At 45.1% G+C, this 20,899-nt stretch overlaps 2 long non-coding RNA genes across 2 annotated transcripts; one reads left to right on the top strand and one right to left on the bottom strand.

Moving 5' to 3' along the window:
- Window positions 1-7,331: 7,331 nt before the first annotated feature.
- On the bottom strand, window positions 7,332-9,245 carry LOC130681709 (uncharacterized). The gene is made up of 2 exons (XR_008994975.1): window positions 9,054-9,245; window positions 7,332-7,937 (listed from the first exon to the last, which is right to left on the bottom strand). It is a non-coding gene; the product is annotated as an uncharacterized LOC130681709 (long non-coding RNA).
- Window positions 9,246-12,370: 3,125 nt separating this feature from the next.
- LOC118920478 (uncharacterized) lies at window positions 12,371-14,274 on the top strand. Its single transcript, XR_005027930.2, has 2 exons — window positions 12,371-12,678; window positions 13,665-14,274. It is a non-coding gene; the product is annotated as an uncharacterized LOC118920478 (long non-coding RNA).
- Window positions 14,275-20,899: the final 6,625 nt, after the last annotated feature.

Below are 20,899 nucleotides of genomic sequence, written 5' to 3'. Positions count from 1 at the left end.
CTTGGTATTGGCTGGTTTAATTTTCTGTTTTTGTCACCATTGTTCTAGTCTCCTCTCTCCTCTCCTGGTGGTTTCATAAGCTTCAGTGGACAGAGGACAGTGTCAAGGATCAGGAGGGAAAAGTTAATATTTTTGTATGTGTGCGTTTTCCCCTAATTCTTTGTTTTCCATTTTAACAAAAGTCCTGAAGCTACCTTAACCATGAACATTGCTCCAGTGACTTCTGGTCCCCATCAGATGTGTAAGTCTGTCCTTAGGCACAGCCAAGAGACAGACATCATCTCACTGTGATCTCCCCATTTGCCACGTTTCTCCTAATCGGTCTCTACCTGCCACCTTCAACATGCACACACACATACACAGACAAATATGAAATACATTCCTATTTAAGCTTGAAAATCACTTTCACTGATGCATAATTTATACACAATACATTCACTAAGGTTTAATATAAAATTTAATGATGTTGTCAAGCATAAGCTGTCATATAACCACAAATACAATCAATACCCTTAAAGTGTGGTTGTAGTTAATTATTATTCAGGGAAGTTTATGAGAATAAATCAAAATCTACAATATATAAAGGAAAGTGTGGATATACGTAATCAATGGGATTAAATGTGGAAAAATTAAATTCTAAATTGTAGGATGCACCATTTAAAGGGTGGAAGGACACAAAATTAAGTTGGTGCAGAGCTCAGAGCTTTCCATCTCACATAACGTACAAGGCAAGGGTGTGTCCTCCCACAACCTCTCTTCAACACCGTACTGGATTTTCTTGCTGATACAATTAGTCAGGGAAAACAAATAAAAGATATACAGATTGGCAAAGAAGAAGAAGAAGTTACCTGTCTTACCTGTCTTTGTGTTTTATCTGTGTAGAAAACTCTGAAGGAATGAACAAAGAAACCCCTCCCGGTACTGCTAAGGAGTTATAGCAAGGTGCAGTGCACAAGGTTAGGAGGCAGGACTCGGGGACTTTCCTAGATACCAGAAATAAGTAAGTAGAATATGACATTTAAAATACAATTCCATTTACAATAGAAACCCCAACATGAAATACTTAGACAGAAATATAACAAGGTATGTTTAATACCTGTATGAGTAAGACCATAAAACTCTAATGAATGAAATCAAAGAGCTAAGTAAATGGAGAGATATTCCATGTATTTACATAGGAAGACTAAACATTGTGTAGATGTCAGTTCTTCCCAATTTGATCTAAGATTTAATGCATTCCTTATCAGAGTCCCAGCAAATTATTTTGTGGGTATTAACTAACTGAGTCGGAAGTTTACGTTGAGAGGCAAAAGACCCAGAACAACCAACACAATATTGAAGAAGAATGAAGTTGGAAGACTGACACTATCTGACTTCAGGATTTACTATAAAGCTACATAATCAAGATGGTTTGCTATTGGCAAAAGAATAGGTAACAGATAAGTGGAACATAATAGAAATCTCAGAAACAGACCCCATAAATTTAGTCACCTGGTCTTTGACAAAGGAACAAAAGTAAACGATGGAACAAAGTTAGTTTTTCCGACAAATGGGCTAGAAAAACTGGGCATCATGTGCAAAAAAGGGAGTCTAGACACAGGCCTTATGCCCTCCACAAATTAAACTCAAAAGTGGATCACAGACCTACATGTAAAGTGAGAACTTATAAAACTCCCACAAGATAACATAGGAGAAAACTTAGATGAGATTGGACATGGTGATGACTCTCTAGGTACAGCACCAAAGGCACCAGACATGAAAGAAATGACTGGTAAGCTGGACTTCATTACATTTAAAACTTCTGCTCTGCAAAAAACAATGGTAAAAGCTTGATAACATGAAGCACAAACAGGGAGAAAATATTTCCAAAAGACCCATCTGATGAAGGAATATCCGAGATACACAAAGAACACTTAAAGCTCAACAACAACGAAACCCCAGTAAAAACAATGACAAAAGACCTTAACAGACGCCTCACAAAAAAAGATGTAGAGATTGCAGATAAGCATAATGAACAGCTACTCCACATCATGTGTCATCAGGGAAATGCAAATCAAAACAACCAGACAGCGCTGCACACTTGTGTGAGTGGAACAAATCCAGAATTCTGAGAACCCCAAATGCAAGCGAGGATGTAGAGTAACAGGAACTCTCATTGTTGGTAGGAATGTACAACGGTGCAGAGACATTGGGAGGCAGTTTGGTGGTGCCTTCGAAAACCAAATGTACTCCCACCATGTGAACCAGCAATGGGTTTAGTGAAACAGATGGCAGTGTAAGAAGGCAGGGCACAAACCTCCTCCCAGAATCACGCAGAACACGAAAATAAAAAAAATGCGACTAACCCTGGAAAGGAACTGACAGCCTACAACTGGGGAAGACAAGACCTCACAGGAGAGGGCCAAGCAGCCAAGCCACGATCCAGCGGGACCCAGGGCCCCACCACCCCAGCCCGCAGGCTGGAGGAAGATAGACCCTCCTGCCTGTGGCACGGCCTGCCGGCTGGCATGAACTCAGGTTTTGCTCCCGGATAGGCAGAGGGAGACCCCCAGCTGTCCCGGCCCTGTCTCGGCAAAGTGGGGCAGTCCTGCGCGAGAGCGCATGGGTTCCCCGTCCTCCCGGCGGGCACAGGTCCCACTCACCTGCGGCCCTGCGGTCCCTGCAGACCGGGCGGGGGCGACTCTACCCGCAGCCCCAGCAGCGCCTCCCAGGGTACCGTCCCTGTGCACTGAGAGGCTGACACTCAGCCCGCCTGGAATCAGAACGCTGCAAGCCGGGCAGAGAGGTGCGTCCACCGCACGCCAATAGCCGTGCTCCCGCGCAGGAAATTGCACTTCTGGGCCCTAGACGGCGCTCCCTGCACAAAGCTATTATTCCATAAGAAACACTCCAAAAAAATAGAGAGGAATTTCATCCAGATGAAACTACAAGACAGAACAGCAGAAAGAGGGCTGCGGAAAAGTGAAATCACCAGTCTTGATAAAGACTTCAAAGTAAAAGTAGTGGTCCAGCAAGCAGATCATACTCCTTGGTGTTTACCCAGGGGAGATGAAAACTATGTATACACACAAAAACCAACACAGAGATGATGTTTAGAGCAGCTTTATTCATAACTGCCAAACCTTGGAAGCAACAAAGAGGTGAATGAATCAAACTGTGGTCCATGCAGACAACAGAATATTATTTGGAATTGCAAACCAATGAGCTATCAAGTCCTGAAAAACTGTGGAGGAATTATAAATACATGTTACCAAGTGAAAGAAACCAGTCTGAAAAAGCTACATGTTGTGTAGCCCGCTATGTGATCTTCTGGAAAAGGCGAAAGTATGGAGATATTATAAAAGCGTGTGGTTTCCTGGGGTTGCTGGGGATGGGTGGGTGGGTGTAGGGAGGTATAAGCAGCATACACAGGGTGTTTAGGGCAGTGTGAGTTCTCTGTACGATACCGCAGTGGTGGGTACATGTTATTATACATTTGTCCAAACAGGATGTACAACACCAAGCTGTGATGTAAGCTCTGGACTTTGGGTGATAATGACGTGTCAGTGTAGGTTCAACAGCTAAACAAAGGCATCACTCCTGGGTGGGTTATTGATAATGGGGGAAGCTGTGCATAGGTGGATGAAGGGGGAATATGGAAAATGGACCTTTCCCTCAATATTTCTATAAACCTACAGCTACGCTAAAAAGTACAGTTTAATAAAATAATTAGCTAGGTAAGATAGAATGCATATGATACTTATTCATATAATCAAATAAACATTCCTGTAATACATTTGGAAAAGTCATCGATGGTCAATTCTAAAAAAAGAGAGAGATGGAAAAATCTGTAGGTTCTAAATCTAATTTAAAAATTTAAATTAGATTGGAGAGAAATTCTACCTCACCAACAATGAAGAAATGGAACCCACTTCATTAGGAGAGAACATTTAGATGCATAATACATTGTCAGTTATTAAACAGGCTCACAAAATTCAGTGTGGGTGTGGTTATGTGCAAGTGATCACTTATGCTTTTATATTGGGAATGCAAATTAGCTTAACATTTTGGGTGATTCATTCATTCGTTCAACAAATATTTATTGGTGCACAACAATTAACATTTAAAATGGATGTACTGTTTTATAAGAATGAAAGCTTTTTTGCATTTAGCCAAAGGAGATAAAAGTATAAAAATGAAAGAATAGATGCCTAAAAATGTTCACTGCAACAATTTAAAAATAAGAGGAGAGTGCAGCACAGTTGCAGCTTGTGAGGTAAATATTAAAGAATCCCATCACTAGCAACACTCAGGAAAAGTAACTTCAAAAGGTGGTATTTTGAATTGTTTGAATTGTTTCTAGTTATCTCTCAGCAGTATTTCCTTCCACTCCACGAGATGATGGAATGTTGGCCATGTGCAAGTCCTGGGAAAGGCCATCTCCCCAGCTGAGCCTCTTAAAATGGGCCTTGGTCCTGGGACAGCTCCTCAGCAGGAGGAAAAGAGCAGACACAGCCTGCGTGGGGCTTACCACCTGGTGCAGGAGTACTTGTGCCTGCCTCACGCTCCACGCGCCCTCTCTCGTCTCTGAGTAAAGCATGTGCATCATGTGGACCAGGTCAACCCTCTATTGAACGTGTCCTCTAAGAGAAGGGGCAGCATGTGGGCCAACTGCCCTCTGTAGGCCAGTGCTGGGAGAGCCCACTGGCCATGGGGGACCGATGCCTGCTCTTGAGGCTGGTCTCCCTCTGTCTCTCCTCTGTGTGAGGAAGATGTCAGTCTATCCGGTGCTTGACCATGTTGTGCTTTCCTTGGCATCTTCAGTACCAGACGCAGTGGGCAGAAGTGTGGAGAGCGCCCCTGGGACTGGCAATCCATACATGCAACTGTGCTCGATAAAAAGACGCAAGCAGCCTGACAAATAGGGGACCTCGGAAAGCCAAAGCTTTGCTGGCCACAATGCTTTTACTGAACTTGTAGCAAAGCCATGAGATCTCCTAGGCAAGGGTTGTCATCTTCTCTTCATGATCCAACTGTGCTTTTGCCTCCTCACCTACATCCAAGTCAGGTCAACTGACGGTTTGGGTGTTGCCCTGTATAGAGGAAGAAGCAAGGACCAGATGGCATTTAAACTCTATCATCCCAGAAAGTGGACACGGGAATCCACTTCCTCATTACTAAGCCCTTTGGAATAAACTAAGCAGCAGACATGTCATACCCAGGTGACACGGGCGGATGTGAGGATGGTGTGGGCAATACACCTCACTGAACCTGTCTCAGAGTGTGATTCCTCTGACAGTGGCCTAAGTCACAAGGAATGGCTATTTGTCAACTGCAAAGTCAATGTGAATGCTAGAAATAGCATATCAAACTAGCATTAGGTAATAGCATAGCATATTAACCACTCACACTGTGTATGGCCCAATATGAGCTAATAGAGGTAAGGAAATAGAAGACTCAAGCCAGGATATCAAGGGATTTATTACAATCTCATTTCAATAGTATGTCACATGAAGATAAATGAGCAGTTGAGATTTGCACTGCACTGTTGGTGCATAATCAGGTCCAGAAAATATCTAGGTAGCTTTCAGGATATTCCTATGGTCCTTAAACTACAGATAGAACATGCATTTGTTTTCCACTGCAGGATTTTGGATGTCGCCCTATAAATAGTGTGCAACCATGAACATAAGTATTTGTTAATGACTTGCTATTAATTATTTATGGGGATGAGAGGAGCTTTCTTTGAACTAATAGTGGAACAGACGGAAGGAGAATCTTTCATCCTGTCCTCAGGCTCTGTCCAGCGAGCAAGACAGAGCTTGGGCACCGGAGGCCCACCTGCTGACACCCACATGGTCCTGTGATCTGACAGGTGATGCCTGGTGGCTCCTCCCCTCCCTCCGAGGGGCCCAGGACATTCCTACCATCAGCGCCATTCTTTCTCCATCAGCTGTGCATCCCTCACACTCCTTCATGGAATTTGGCCTCCCAGCCCTTCCTGTCCTATTTCCCTGGTGGTCTGCTTTGAACTAGGACTCACAGAGGCCACTCTGTGGCCCTGCTAGTGTCCCAGCCACCCCAGCTGACCCTGAGTGTGTGTGTGCATGAGCGTGTCTGCACCATCACAGCTAAAGGCCTGGCTGGGGAGTGAGACACACCTGGGACAGAATCCTGGCCACACCACCTCCTGGCCATGTGATCTAGTGAAAATCATCTAAGTGCAGTTTTCATACTTAGTTTCCTGAACTTCAAAATGGATGAAAAAAAATTGCCTTCAATGGTGCCCTGAGGGTCAACAGGATCATGGTGAAAAATCAGTGGACCTTCATAAGTGGACTCCCTATGCCTTGAGAGGTAAAGGGGGGTGGAGTTTTTTAGATCTCTGCTATTTTCTAGAAGCTGACATCTCACTTCTAAATGCCATTTTTTCAGCTGCTAATAGGAGTAATAGCAGTGGTAACAGTAGTAGATACAGATGTAAAGTAACAGAAGAAGCTACCATTTATTGAGGACTTAACATATCCTGGGTAGTGAGCTACGGATACTAAACTCTAGTGCTTCCCAGGTAAAAAGGCATCAGGGTGTCTGAGACTAAGTTTCAGCCAGTCGTGGCAGGAAAGTGGTGTTTCAGGGGACAGTATGAGTGGGAAACCCTAGAAATTAAGTTAGAAGCACATTGTGTTGGGTCTTACGTACTGTATTTGAGAAGGATATGCATTACTCTGTAGAGAGCAATAGCTCTGCATAAGTGGAGTGACAAGTCCATAAAAGTGGCTCAGGGAGCGGGTTTGGGAAGAAGTGCACAGGATTCGATGGAGCCGTTAGGGGACGAAAGAGGCACCTCACCGGGAGGTGATCACAGAGCAATTGTTACACCCAAATGTGAGTGGAACTAAACTCATCACACAAGTGGTGAGCAGGAAATGTGTATTTGCAAAATACATTTCCTTTTTGTGTTATTGATTTATTCATTCATTCTTTCATTCATTCATTTTCTTTTGTTTTCTCTGTGTGTGTGTAGGAGGATGGCGGATGTTTGCTGGGGTGGCTCAGAGTAGGAGAAGGAGTACATGGAGGCGGGAACACGGAGGGACTGGGTTGGGGCCTGGAAGTGTCCAGAAACCAAGAATGTAGGTATATGGAAAGGCAGTTAGGACTTGGGCTCAGTGATGTGCTTCAAGGCCCGGGTGACACAGGACAAAGCCCAGTTGCCGGCCTCTGTGCCCCTCACCCTCTACCAACCTCCGCCAGAGTGTCACTCTGGCCCGTGAGGCCCCAAGCCCAGCACCACCGAGGGGACTGGAGAGGAGAACAATGGGCCCCGAGAGGAAGGGATTCTCTTGGAAAGATGCTGAGCAGGTTTCTGGTTTTATTGCTGGAAGAAGGTACAGCATGGAGAGACACAGGGCTCTGACATGGGAATGTGCATCCTAGGCCAGATGATGGGGCTGCAGGAGCAGATTTGTTTCAGGAACCCAGGGAGGAGCTACTGTCTGTGCAAGTTCAGTGTCTCCTCTGGGACGTGTCAGACGCTGAGGAGGGCCTCTGAGGAGAAGGACAAAGTGCCAGCAGTTCCCTGCCCCAAGTCTGCTCTGGTTGGCGCAGGTCCGTTTCAGCAGCAGCCTCCGGAGGACTGACCCACGCCCCCTCCGCAGCAGCTGGAGCCCCCCGAGGGTTGGCTGCAGCAGTCAGCAGGTTTGTGGTGCCTGCGGTGGCAGTGGGCTCTGTGGTGCCTGTGGTGGCCCAGGAAGCAGCCGCCAGCCCCGGAGCTGGGGCCACAGCAGCTCCCTAGGCTGGGGCCACAGCAGTCCCCGGAGCTGACACTACAGCAGGAAGAGGCTGGAGGGCACTTTGGGGGACACTTTGGGGGGCATTTAGGGGCAGGACACTTGGGAGGGGCCTGGCACTGCTGTTGGCTCTGCTGGCAGGACATCTTGGCGGTGAGGGTTCTGGAGCTGGGGGAGAGGGAGACAGCAGTTCAGACCCGGCACATGGGGGACACCCTACCCCCTCCCTCCAGTGCTCTCAGCAGGAGTTCTTGTCCCTCAGTTTTGGTGTCTGTTCAGTGTAGTCCTGCTAATTCCACGCTCAAAGTTTCATGATCTGCAGTAGTTACCCACGAGCTCTCACACCATTTCCTTTGCGTCTCACAATTTCTATTGAAGATTGGCAGGGATTATTTTATCTTTTACAAAGAAGGAAACAGTGGCAAAAATCAGTAAGAAAATACCTGCCATAATCACATGTCTAATAAGTGAAGGAGGTAATCTCACCCTTAACAGGAACCTAAAACTCCCATAATCTCTCCCATAACAATAACCGTGAAAACTGTCCAGTCTGCAGCCCAGTTCAGAAAGTAAATATTCGCTTCAAGAAAGCAAATAAAGGATTGCCACTTCCTACGTGATTTTGCTCTGTAGAGACTTGCAGAGACTGTAAATGGTCTGGGAGGCTGGCTGTCCTCCCTGCTTACTTTGTTACTGGGGAGGCTGACGAACAGTTCGTTTGCACACGTGCGGGGCCTGAGCTCATGTATCCTGCTCCCGGATGAAGCTCTGCCATTTTCAACATCCCAGGACCTCACACTAAATGCCTTGGCCCAGTGATTCCCAGCTTGTGTCTGCCTGGCTTCTTAAACAGAGACCCAATTCCAGTTCAGACACAGAGATGTGGGCTCTGGTCAGCCCATGGCACCCTGATGAGCTCTTTCTCTGTTGGCTGAGAACCACTATCCCCAGCTCATCCTTGCAGGGAGGGTGGTGATGCTACTCTCCAAGGTCACATTCTCTCATGAAAACTGTTCTAGTGCAGCCAGAGGGTCCGTGCTTCTGTTCCCTCTGCCTGGACAGCCCAGCCTGCTCAGCTCAACTTGGTGCAGCACAAAGGCAGAGACATCCACCTACCCTGGTCCCAGTTGTCCCTGTCCCCTGCGCACACCCTCCCTCAGTCTTCCTAAGGCCTCCCTCCTTGTGTCCACGAGGCTGTGGTGCCTCAGGGATCTGCCGCCTGCCCCTGTTCTGGCCTTCCTCCCTCTGGGGAAGGCCCTGCTGTGGTACCCAGGGGACACTTACCAGACACACGGGCCGCAGTGGGTAAGTCAGCACCTCAGGAGGGCGGTGGATGGAGCGGCCCTGCCCCAGCGCCCTTTTATCCTGTCCTCGGGCTCTGCCCAGCCAGTGAGACAGGGCCTGGGCACGGGAGGCCTGCCCGCTGACACCCACATGGTCCTGTGACTGTGACAGGTGATGACTGGCAGCTCCTCCCTGCTGTCCTCCTGGGGCCAGTGCAGCTGCCCCCAGGCAGGAATAGGGCTGCTCAGTAATGGGGTGGGTAGGAAAATCCCTACCATCATTTCCTGCCTTGAGGACACCTCCCTTGAGGGCTCTCACTTCTCATTCTTGGAATTCCTCTCCCACACCAACACTTACTTTCTTTCCTCCCAAATGTTAATTTAATGACTACATACAACCTGGTTTCAACCAAGTTTATAACAATTTCCCTCTTGTTTCATTCCATTCTGATAACCCTGACGCAGTATGTGTTAGAGTGTATGTGGTTCCAACATTGTAGAAATGGCACCATACTTGAGGTGCTCAGCTCTAACTTCCTCTCTTCTTTAGACATTATCTTTCTGAGTCACTCAGGGTGATCCATGTAGTTATAGCTTGTTCATCTTTACAACTGTGTCGTATCCATCTGATGAGCACAGCCTGATTTCTTCCTCACGTCTCTTTTGCATAGGCATTCAGGCACATTTGTGTATGGATATTGCACTAATGGGAATTTGTGTGTTTCTGCTTGCATGTACATTGGAGAGACTCTCTAAGCTCTTACATGTGGAACTGCTGAATTTTACATGGTGCCCATCTCTCCAATTTGCTCTTGTCAATTTCTATTTCCACTAATAAAGTAAAAGAATTACTCTTTCTGCACATAGTTGCTACACCTAAATAATGCCATTCAATGCACATCAATGTTTTCCTGCTTAGAAATGACTGAAAGAAGAGAGGGGATGCGAACTCAACAGTCCAAGCAGGTTTATTGCTAACCTGAGAGGGACCCCTCTGTCCTGGCCAGCAGAACAAAGGAAAAAGAGGGTCTCTGACAGGTCCAGATGCTTTTTTTGGCCAGGGATTTTGGCAGGCTCTTTGAGGGGAGGCGTCAGGGGAAAGGTGGGCTTGTGGCTTGCTGATGTGTCCTCTGGAGAATGCTTGTAGCCTAGGTAAGATGACACTTAGGTCTCTCTGGGATGGTGGGTGGGCTTATTCGAGGGGTGCTACTCAGGTCTGGATTCTATCAAACTTTAACTCTAATTATTTAAATTTCCTATAGCAATCATTCCTATGCATGTATTTTTCTTTGCAGAATTTTTTATCCTTTGATTACATTCTTAGAAATTCAATTGCTGGATAAAAGAGTATGCTAATTTAAATTTTTATTTGTATAAACAACAGTAATTATTTGTTATACAATGAACACTAAATTTCCATCCAGATGTTTATTCCAATTTCTCTTTGCAGCATTTCATAATATCCATTTCGGATCATGGTCAGCAATAGCGAGTTTTTAAAATCTACTGTAAGTCTTCCAGTTCAGTACAAGGAACAAATCTGATAGGCCTCATTGCTGAAATGTCATCCATGTTTTATATGTAGTTCTTTGGTTATTGATATGTAAAAATGCAAAACAACGAATTTCAAAATTTTTTGCTCACTTGTATTTCTTTCTGAACTGTTTGTTCATTTGTTTATGAACTAAAAATTAGTGGTTACCCATTAGTTTGTAAATAGTTTTATTTATTTTCCATGAAATCGTAAGACTTTACTGTTTATTATGAATTTTAATTCTCTTAATGACTGTGTATTTTATTTTTCCTCATCTGGTTATTTTTGCTTCCATCCTTTTTTTTTTTATGATTCCTTTCTTCCATACAGATTTTGTTTTCTATGTGCTGAAATAGATCTATTCTTTTTGCCACACTTAAAATATTTTACCCAACAACTATATATAAAGAAACAAGTAGGTACATGTTCTAGTAACTTTGAAGTATTGATTTATTATTGTTACTATGAATAGAGATGTGCAGTAAAATTCACTAGATCTGAATTCGATCTCACAAGGTCTCAGCATTCTTCCCTCCTTGCTCCTGAGGTTATGAGATCCTGACACATAACAATCCAACGTTTTTATTGTTGACACAAAAAGATCCAACGTAACAAACATACTCTTCCAGAAAACCTGTCCTTTGCTAGTGCACAATGTTTCTATTGAAACAGTGCCCCAGCCACTGGTCTCTAATGCCAGTCCTCCGGATGTTATGTTATGCTGCTGTCTTACCACCTAAACCCAAGTCAGAGTAACTGATGTTCCGGGTGCTGCCCTTTTTGGCGACTGAGGGATGCATGGACAGAATAGCTTCTAAGTCTGTTCATCCTTGGAATGCACGGGCTGGGCTTCTGAATCAGAACTACCAGTGGGCGCCGGGTTTTCAGTATCTTGGCTACACTCTCATTAAATACACTCTGAAACAAAGTGGGCTCATACCCAGGTAATTCAGTGGCAGACTTCTGCTGGGGGATAAGTGCGCTGTGACATGAATATCTGAGAGTGAGAATTCTGGTGATGATGGCTTAAATCGCAACCAAAGTAAAGTTAATGCTAATAGTAAGGAATAGGTTTTTGAACTCATTACCCACTGAATGAACAGCCCTGTGTTAGGAGCTGATGAGGGATACAGAAACAGAAGACCCAGGCTGAGGATTCAAGGAGAGTTTAAAAGTGTATTGGAGAGAAAAAGACTCATACAGGAAAACACAGCAAGTTATGTTTGGGCAGCACAGTTTGAGAAGTGCTTGAATCATGGAGTAAAGCATAGAGTTTGATAGGAAGGAGCAAATTCGAAGAGAAGAAATAGGCTCTCTCAGCTTAAGAAGCTTTCTAAGAGGAAGTACTAAAACCTGAACTGGAGAGATAGCAAGATGTCATACTCCACAAATACTAGTGGGTAGAGATTGGAGCTCATGGGGTGGCGGGGACCCGACATGAGGCTTCCTTAGTGGCTGGAGCAGTTATTCGTGAGTGTGGAACAGCCCAGTGAGGAAGGGAACCCCGGAGAAACAAGGCAGAGAAGACGGACAACAATTTAGGGAAGACTGGACACCAGGCAATACCAGAGCCTGAGAGTAACGGGGTAGGATATGTGTGTGTGCACACGCACACGCACACACACACACACACCACATTCGCATATAAGATCCACACTCACATATAAGAGAAGAAAGAGCTGGAAGAGTCTATGAAACCTTGTTTAAAACAGATTGCTCAGAGCCACTCAACCGAGATTTGGGCGACAAGGAAAGAGAAGCTGGGATTCACACTCCAGAATGAAGCAAGGCTCCAGGGAGAGAGCTGTCGAAAAATGGCGGGGAATTCACTCCCTGTCTCCGTTTCTAAGCAACCCTATTCCTACCTGGGGGCAGGGGTCCTTGTTGGGAGGGAGGGAGGAGCTGCCAGTCATCACCTGTCACAAGTCACAGGACCATGTGGGCGGCAGGAGGCGGGCCTCCCGTGCCCAGGCCCTGTCTCACTGGCTGGGAGGTGCCCAAGGCCAGGATAAAAGGGCGCTGGGGCAGGACCCCTCCATCCACCGCCCTCCTGAGGAGCTAGCTGACAGACCCGCTGCTGCTCGTGTGCCCGGTAAGGGATCCCTGGGAGTGGAGCAGGGTCTTCCCCAGAGGGATGGCGACCATGGCCGGGGCAGGTGGCAGGGCCCTGGGGGTGGGAAGAGGGTGAGGCTGGTCCATATTAGCAAAAGAACATGTCTGGGAGAAGGGACATTGCGGAAGGCTGGGACATGAGGAGGAGGTGCTGTGTAATTGTGACTTAGTTCGCTAGAGAAATCAAGTCCATGTGTTGGCGCTGGGTCTCTGGACTGTAAGATTTACAGCATTGACTCAAACAGGGACGTTTCTTTGCAACCATAACAGCACCTCCTGAAAGAGCAGAGACTAGAGCAGTGATGCTCAGCCAGGAGGGAGGAAGTCACAGCCAGACAACTGTCCTCAGTGCACAGACTGCTGGGTCTGCAGAGCAGGCACAGCCCAGTGCTGGTGCTGAGGTGTCAGTCGGAGATGAGCACCGCCAAGAGTGTTCAGGTGCTGGGCTGGGTCAGGCCTGGGTGCAGGGGCTGCCTGCACAGCATCCTTCCCCAGCCAGCTCTCCCAGTCAGTGTCCAGCATCTTTCGCACTGGTGAGCTTCTATGCCGCCACGAGGCATCTAGGAAATCCTCCAAGAGGGAACGACTGTGTCCTAAACAAACGATTTCATTTCCAAAATGCTTCCTGCATTGTGTCTGTGATTCTTGTGGTGTAAGTGCAGTAGAATATCTTATCTCCATAGTAGGAGTTTGATTTTGAGACTGCTTTCTTTCCACCTTCTATCCTCAGTGTAATAATTATAAAGGAACTGAGAATGCCTAATTAGAACATTAGATTCAAAAGAAAGGGTATGAAAACATTTGGGCCAGTATTGGAAAAATTAAACTTTGGGCGTGGAATTATCTAGGTCTACATTGAACAGATACCAAAAGAAAGGGGCAAGAACTCCTGCTGAGAGGACAGGAGGGAGGGGGCAGGGTGTCCCCCGTGTGCCGTGTCTGACCTGCTGTCTGCCTCTCCCCCAGCTCCAGAACCCTGACCACCAAGATGTCCTGCCAGCAGAGCCAGCAGCAGTGCCAGGCCCCTCCCAAGTGTCCTGCCCCTAAATGCCCCCTAAAGTGCCCTCCAGCCTCTTCCTGCTGTGGTGTCAGCTCTGGAATCTGTTCTGGCCTCAGCTCAGGGGGCTGCTGTGGCCCCAGCCTAGGGAGCTGCTGTGGCCCCAGCTCTGGGGGTGGTGGCTGCTTCCTGGGTCACCACAGGCTCCACAGAGCCCACTGCCACCGCAGGCACCACAAACCTGCTGACTGCTGCAGCAAGCCCTCGGGGGCCTCCAGCTGCTGCGAAGGGGATGTGGGTCAGTCCTCTGGAGGCTGCTGCTGAAGCGGACCTGACCTCCTCTTCCTCTGAGCCCCCTGAATGCAGACAGGTCTGGGCAAAGGCTTGAGCTGCAGCTGGAAGATCTCTCTACCTTGGTGTCCAAAAGCCCAAATGATCTCCCTAAAGGCCAGTTATTGACGTTCGCCTTATCTGTGCCTTCTCTGGGAATTTCAAAGCAGACCTTATGTCCTTAGGCAACTTCTGATACTGCCGACTGGTGCCTCAATTGAAACAATAAATATGGAATCTGCTCACTTACTTGGTAATGGCTGGTTTAATTTTCTGTTTTTGTCACCATTGTTCTAGTCTCCTCTCTCCTCTCCTGGTGGTTTCATAAGCTTCAGTGGACAGAGGACAGTGTCAAGGATCAGGAGGGAGAAGGATCAGAAGTAAAAGAAGTGATCCAGCAATCAGATCACACTCCTTGGTGTTTATCCAGGGGAGATAAGAACTATGTATACACACAAAAACCAACACAGGTATTTGTATGTCTGTCTTTTCCCCTAATTCTTTGTTTTCCATTTTAACAAAAGTGCTGAAGCCACCTTAACTGTGAACATTGCTCCTGTGACCTCTGGTCCCCATCAGATGTCTAAGTCTGTTGTTAGGCATGGCCAAGAGACATACATCATCTCACCATGATCTCCCCATTCGCCACGCTTCTCCTAATCGATCTCTACCTGCCACCTGCAACGCGCACACACACATACACAGACAAATAAGAAATAAATGCCTATGTAAGTTTTAAAATCACTTTCATTGCTGCATGATTTATACATAATACATTCAGTAAGGTTTAATATACAATTCAATGACTGTTGTCAAGCATAAGCAGTCCTATAACCACAAGTACAATCAACACCCTAAAAGTCTAGCTGTAGTTAATCATTATTCAGAGATGTTATAAGAATAACTCATGACTGCCCTTGTACTGCTCACCATGTAACTTATTCAATATGTAAGAATTTGTTCTCCATGTAAGAACTTGTTCGTTATGCTTCAGAAGATTGGAGACTGACGAAAATTAGGCTTGGGGTGAATTAATGATTGTGCATTGAGCATTGACTCCCCTATACAGAATTTTATTGTTGTTAACAACCATATGATCAATAAATATGAGAGATGCCCTCACAAAAAAAAGTACACACTTCCAATTGTAAAATAAATAAGTAACTGGGATGTTATGTATAGCATAAGGAATATAGTCAAAATATGGTAACAACTTGGTATGGTTATAGCTGGTACCTAGAATTATCATGTATATAAATGTTGAATCACTGTGTTGTACACCTGAAACTAATGTAATGTAATACTGTGTGTCAACTACCCTTCAATAAAAAATAATTATCTACAAAAAAAAAAAAACGGGACTGACTCAAGTGCTAGATAAGAGAATTATTTATCTCAGGAAACTCGACTTAGGTAGAACCTGGATTTTATCAGGGGGAAGAAAGACATGAAACTAAAAAACTGTATATGAACTATGTCCGGAAATAATGGAGAAAAAGGCAAAGAAATATTAAAGAGATAGGAGTTAGCATTATTTATCCTAAAATAATAAAAGATAAGATTGGATATAAAAAAAAAAGAATAAATCAAAATCCACAATACATAAAGGAAAGTGTGGATATATGTAATCAATGGGATTGAAATGTGTAAAAATTAAATTCTAGATTGTAGGATGCACCATTTAAAGGGTGGAAGGATACAAAATTAACTTGGTGTGGAGCTCAGAGCTTTCCATCTCACATTAAGTACAAGGCAAGGGTGTCTCCCCCACAACCTCTCTTCAACGTGATACTGGAATTTCTAGCTGATACACTTATATAAGGACAGCAGATAAAAGGGGTATAGATTGGGAAAGAAGAAGAAGAAATCACCTGTCTTTGTGTTTTATCTGTGTAGAAAAATCTGAAGGAATCAATAAAGAAACCCCTCCCGGTACTGCTAAGGAGTTATAGCAAGGTGCAGTGCACAAGGTTAGGAGGCAGGAATCGGGGACTTTCCTAGATACCAGAAATAAGTAAGTAGAATATGACATTTAAAATACAATACCATTTACAATAGCAACCCCAACATGAAATACTTAGACATAAATATAACAAGGTATGCTTAATACCTGGATGAGTAAGACCATAAAACTCTAATGAATGAAATCAAAAAACTAAATAAATTGAGAAATATTCCATGTATTCACATTGGAAGACACAATATTGTCTAGATGTCAGTTCTTTCCAATTTGATCTAAGATTTAATGCATTCCTTATCAGAGTCCCAGCAAATTATTTTGTGGGTATTAACTAACTGAGTCGGAAGTTTACGTTGAGAGGCAAAAGACCCAGAACAACCAACACAATATTGAAGAAGAATGAAGTTGGAGGACTGACACTACCTGACTTCAGGATTTACTATAAAGCTACATAATCAAGATGGTTTGGCATTGGCAAAAGAATAGGTAACAGATAAGTGGAACATAATAGAAATCTCAGAAACAGACCCCATAAATTTAGTCACCTGGTCTTTGACAAAGGAACAAAAGTAAACGATGGAACAAAGTTAGTTTTTCCGACAAATGGGCTAGAAAAACTGGGCATCATGTGCAAAAAAGGGAGTCTAGACACAGGCCTTATGCCCTCCACAAATTAAACTCAAAAGTGGATCACAGACCTACATGTAAAGTGAGAACTTATAAAACTCCCACAAGATAACATAGGAGAAAACTTAGATGAGATTGGACATGGTGATGACTCTCTAGGTACAGCACCAAAGGCACCAGACATGAAAGAAATGACTGGTAAGCTGGACTTCATTACATTTAAAACTTCTGCTCTGCAAAAAACAATGGTAAAAGCTTGATAACATGAAGCACAAACAGGGAGAAAATATTTCCAAAAGACCCATCTGATGAAGGAATATCCGAGATACACAAAGAACACTTAAAGCTCAACAACAACGAAACCCCAGTAAAAACAATGTCAAAAGACCTTAACAGACGCCTCACAAAAAAAGATGTAGAGATTGCAGATAAGCATAATGAACAGCTACTCCACATCATGTGTCATCAGGGAAAAGCAAATCAAAACAACCAGACAGCGTTGCACACTTTTGTGAATGGACAAAATCCAGAATTCTGAGAACCCCAAATGCAAGCGAGGATGTAGAGTAACAGGAACTCTCATTGTTGGTAGGAATATACAACGGTGCAGAGACATTGGGAGGCAGTTTGGTGGTGCCTTCGGAAACCAAATGTACTCCCACCATGTCATGCAATGGGTTTGTTGAAACAGATGGCAGTGTAAGAAGAGGCAGGGCACAAACCTCTTCCCAGAATCACGCAGAACACGAAAATAAAAAAATGCGACTAACCCTGGAAAGGAACTGACAGCCTACAACTGGGGAAGACAAGACCTCACAGGAGAGGGCCAAGCAGCCAAGCCACGATCCAGCGGGACCCAGGGCCCCACCACCCCAGCCCGCAGGCTGGAGGAAGATAGACCCTCCTGCCTGTGGCACGGCCTGCCGGCTGGCATGAACTCAGGTTTTGCTCCCGGATAGGCAGAGGGAGACCCCCAGCTGTCCCGGCCCTGTCTCGGCAAAGTGGGGCAGTCCTGCGCGAGAGCGCATGGGTTCCCCGCCTTCCCTGTGGGCAAAGGTCCCGCTCACCTGCGGCCCGCGGTCCCTGCAGACCGGGTGGGGCGGCTCTACCCGCAGCCCCAGCAGCGCCGCCCAGGGTACCGTCCCTGTGCACTGAGAGGCTGACACTCAGCCCGCCTGGAATCAGATCGCTGCAAGCCGGGCAGAGAGGTGCGTCCACCGCACGCCAATAGCCGTGCTCCTGCGCAGGAAATTGCGCTTCTGGGCCCTAGACGGCGCTCCCAGCACAAAGCTATTATTCTATAAGAAACACTCCCAAAAAATGGAGAGGAATTTCATCCAGATGAAACTACAAGACAGAACAGCAGAAAGAGGGCTGCGGAAAAGTGAAATCACCAGTCTTGATAAAGACTTCAAAGTAAAAGTAGTGGTCCAGCAAGCAGATCATACTCCTTGGTGTTTACCCAGGGGAGATGAAAACTATGTATACACACAAAAACCAACACAGAGATGATGTTTAGAGCAGCTTTATTCATAACTGCCAAACCTTGGAAGCAACAAAGAGGTGAATGAATCAAATTGTGGTCCATGCAGACAACGGAATATTATTTGGAATTGCAAACCAATGAGCTATCAAGTCCTGAAAAACTGGAGGAATCATAAATACATGTTACCAAGTGAAAGAAACCAGTCTGAAAAAGCTACATGTTGTGTAGCCCGCTATGTGATCTTCTGGAAAAGGCGAAAGTATGGAGATATTATAAAAGCGTGTGGTTTCCTGGGGTTGCTGGGGATGGGTGGGTGGGTGTAGGGAGGTATAAGCAGCATACACAGGGTGTTTAGGGCAGTGTGAGTTCTCTGTACGATACCGCAGTGGTGGGTACATGTTATTATACATTTGTCCAAACAGGATGTACAACACCAAGCTGTGATGTAAGCTCTGGACTTTGGGTGATAATGACGTGTCAGTGTAGGTTCAACAGCTGTAAACAAAGGCATCACTCCTGGGTGGGTTATTGATAATGGGGGAGGCTGTGCATAGGTGGATGAAGGGGGAATATGGAAAATGGACCTTTCCCTCAATATTTCTATAAACCTACAGCTACGCTAAAAAGTACAGTTTAATAAAATAATTAGCTAGGGAAGATAGAATGCGTATGATACTTATTCATATAATCAAATAAACATTCCTGTAATACATTTGGAAAAGTCATCGATGGTCAATTCTAAAAAAAGAGAGAGATGGAAAAATCTGTAGGTTCTAAATCTAATTTAAAAATTTAAATTAGATTGGAGAGAAATTCTACCTCACCAACAATGAAGAAATGGAACCCACTTCATTAGGAGAGAACATTTAGATGCATAATACATTGTCAGTTATTAAACAGGCTCACAAAATTCAGTGTGGGTGTGGTTATGTGCAAGTGATCACTTATGCTTTTATATTGGGAATGCAAATTAGCTTAACATTTTGGGTGATTCATTCATTCGTTCAACAAATATTTATTGGTGCACAACAATTAACATTTAAAATGGATGTACTGTTTTATAAGAATGAAAGCTTTTTTGCATTTAGCCAAAGGAGATAAAAGTATAAAAATGAAAGAATAGATGCCTAAAAATGTTCACTGCAACAATTTAAAAATAAGAGGAGAGTGCAGCACAGTTGCAGCTTGTGAGGTAAATATTAAAGAATCCCATCACTAGCAACACTCAGGAAAAGTAACTTCAAAAGGTGGTATTTTGAATTGTTTGAATTGTTTCTAGTTATCTCTCAGCAGTATTTCCTTCCACTCCACGAGATGATGGAATGTTGGCCATGTGCAAGTCCTGGGAAAGGCCATCTCCCCAGCTAAGCCTCTTAAAATGGGCCTTGGTCCTGGGACAGCTCCTCAGCAGGAGGAAAAGAGCAGACACAGCCTGCGTGGGGCTTACCACCTGGTGCAGGAGTACCTGTGCCTGCCTCACGCTCCACGTACACTCTCTCGTCTCTGAGTAAAGCATGTGCATCATGCGGACCAGGTCAACCCTCTATTGAACGTGTCCTCTAAGAGAAGGGGCAGCATGTGGGCCAACTGCCCTCTGTAGGCCAGTGCTGGGATAGCCCACTGGCCATGGGGGACCGATGCCTGCTCTTGAGGCTGGTCTCACTCCGTCTCTCCTCTGTGTGAGGAAGATGTCAGTCTATCCGGTGCTTGACCATGTTGTGCTTTCCTTGGCATCTTCAGTACCAGACGCAGTGGGCAGAAGTGTGGAGAGCGCCCCTGGGACTGGCAATCCATACATGCAACTGTGCTCGACAAAAAGACGCAAGCAGCCTGACAAATAGGGGACCTCGGAAAGCCAAAGCTTTGCTGGCCACAATGCTTTTACTGAACTTGTAGCAAAGCCATGAGATCTCCTAGGCAAGGGTTGTCATCTTCTCTTCATGATCCAACTGTGCTTTTGCCTCCTCACCTACATCCAAGTCAGGTCAACTGACGGTTTGGGTGTTGCCCTGTATAGAGGAAGAAGCAAGGACCAGATGGCATTTCAACTCTATCATCCCAGAAATCAGACACAGGAATCTACTTCCTCATTACTAAGCCCTTTGGAATAAACTGAGCAGAGGACATGTCATACCCAGGTGACATGGGCAGATCTGAGGATGGTGTGGGCAATACACCTCACTGAACCTGTCTCAGAGTGTGATTCCTCTGACAGTGGCCTAAGTCACAAGGAATGGCTATTTGTCAACTGCAAAGTCAATGTGAATGCTAGAAATAGCATATCAAATTAGCATTAGGTAATAGCATTGCATATTAACTACTCACGCTGTGTATGGCCCAATATGAGGTAAAAGAGGTAGGGAAATAGAAGACTCAAGCCAGGATATCAAGGGATTTATTACAATCTCATTTCAATAGTATGTCACATGGAGATAAATGAGCAGTTGAGATTTGCACTGCACTGTTGGTGCATAATCAGGTCCAGAAAATGTCTTGGTAGCTTTCCGGATATTCCTATGGTGCTTAAACCACAGATAGAACGTAGATTCATTTTCCACTGCAGGATTTTGGATGTCGCCCCATAAATAGTGTGCAGCCATGAACATCAATATTTGTTAATGACTTGCTATTAATTGTTTATGGGTATAGAAAGCTCCTTTCATACTTTTCTCACTCTGTTTCTCCTCTGTGTGAGGAAGATGTCAGTCTATCCAGTGCTTGACCATGTTGTGCTTTCCTTGGTATCTTCAGTACCAGACAGAGTGGGCAGAAGTGTGGAGAGTGCCCCTGGGACTGGTAAT

The sequence above is a fragment of the Manis pentadactyla genome, chromosome 19 (assembly GCF_030020395.1).
Source record: "Manis pentadactyla isolate mManPen7 chromosome 19, mManPen7.hap1, whole genome shotgun sequence".
Taxonomy (NCBI): Eukaryota; Metazoa; Chordata; class Mammalia; order Pholidota; family Manidae; genus Manis; species Manis pentadactyla.
Note: the sequence above shows the minus strand (reverse complement) of the source record. Positions and strands in the feature narration are given on the sequence as shown.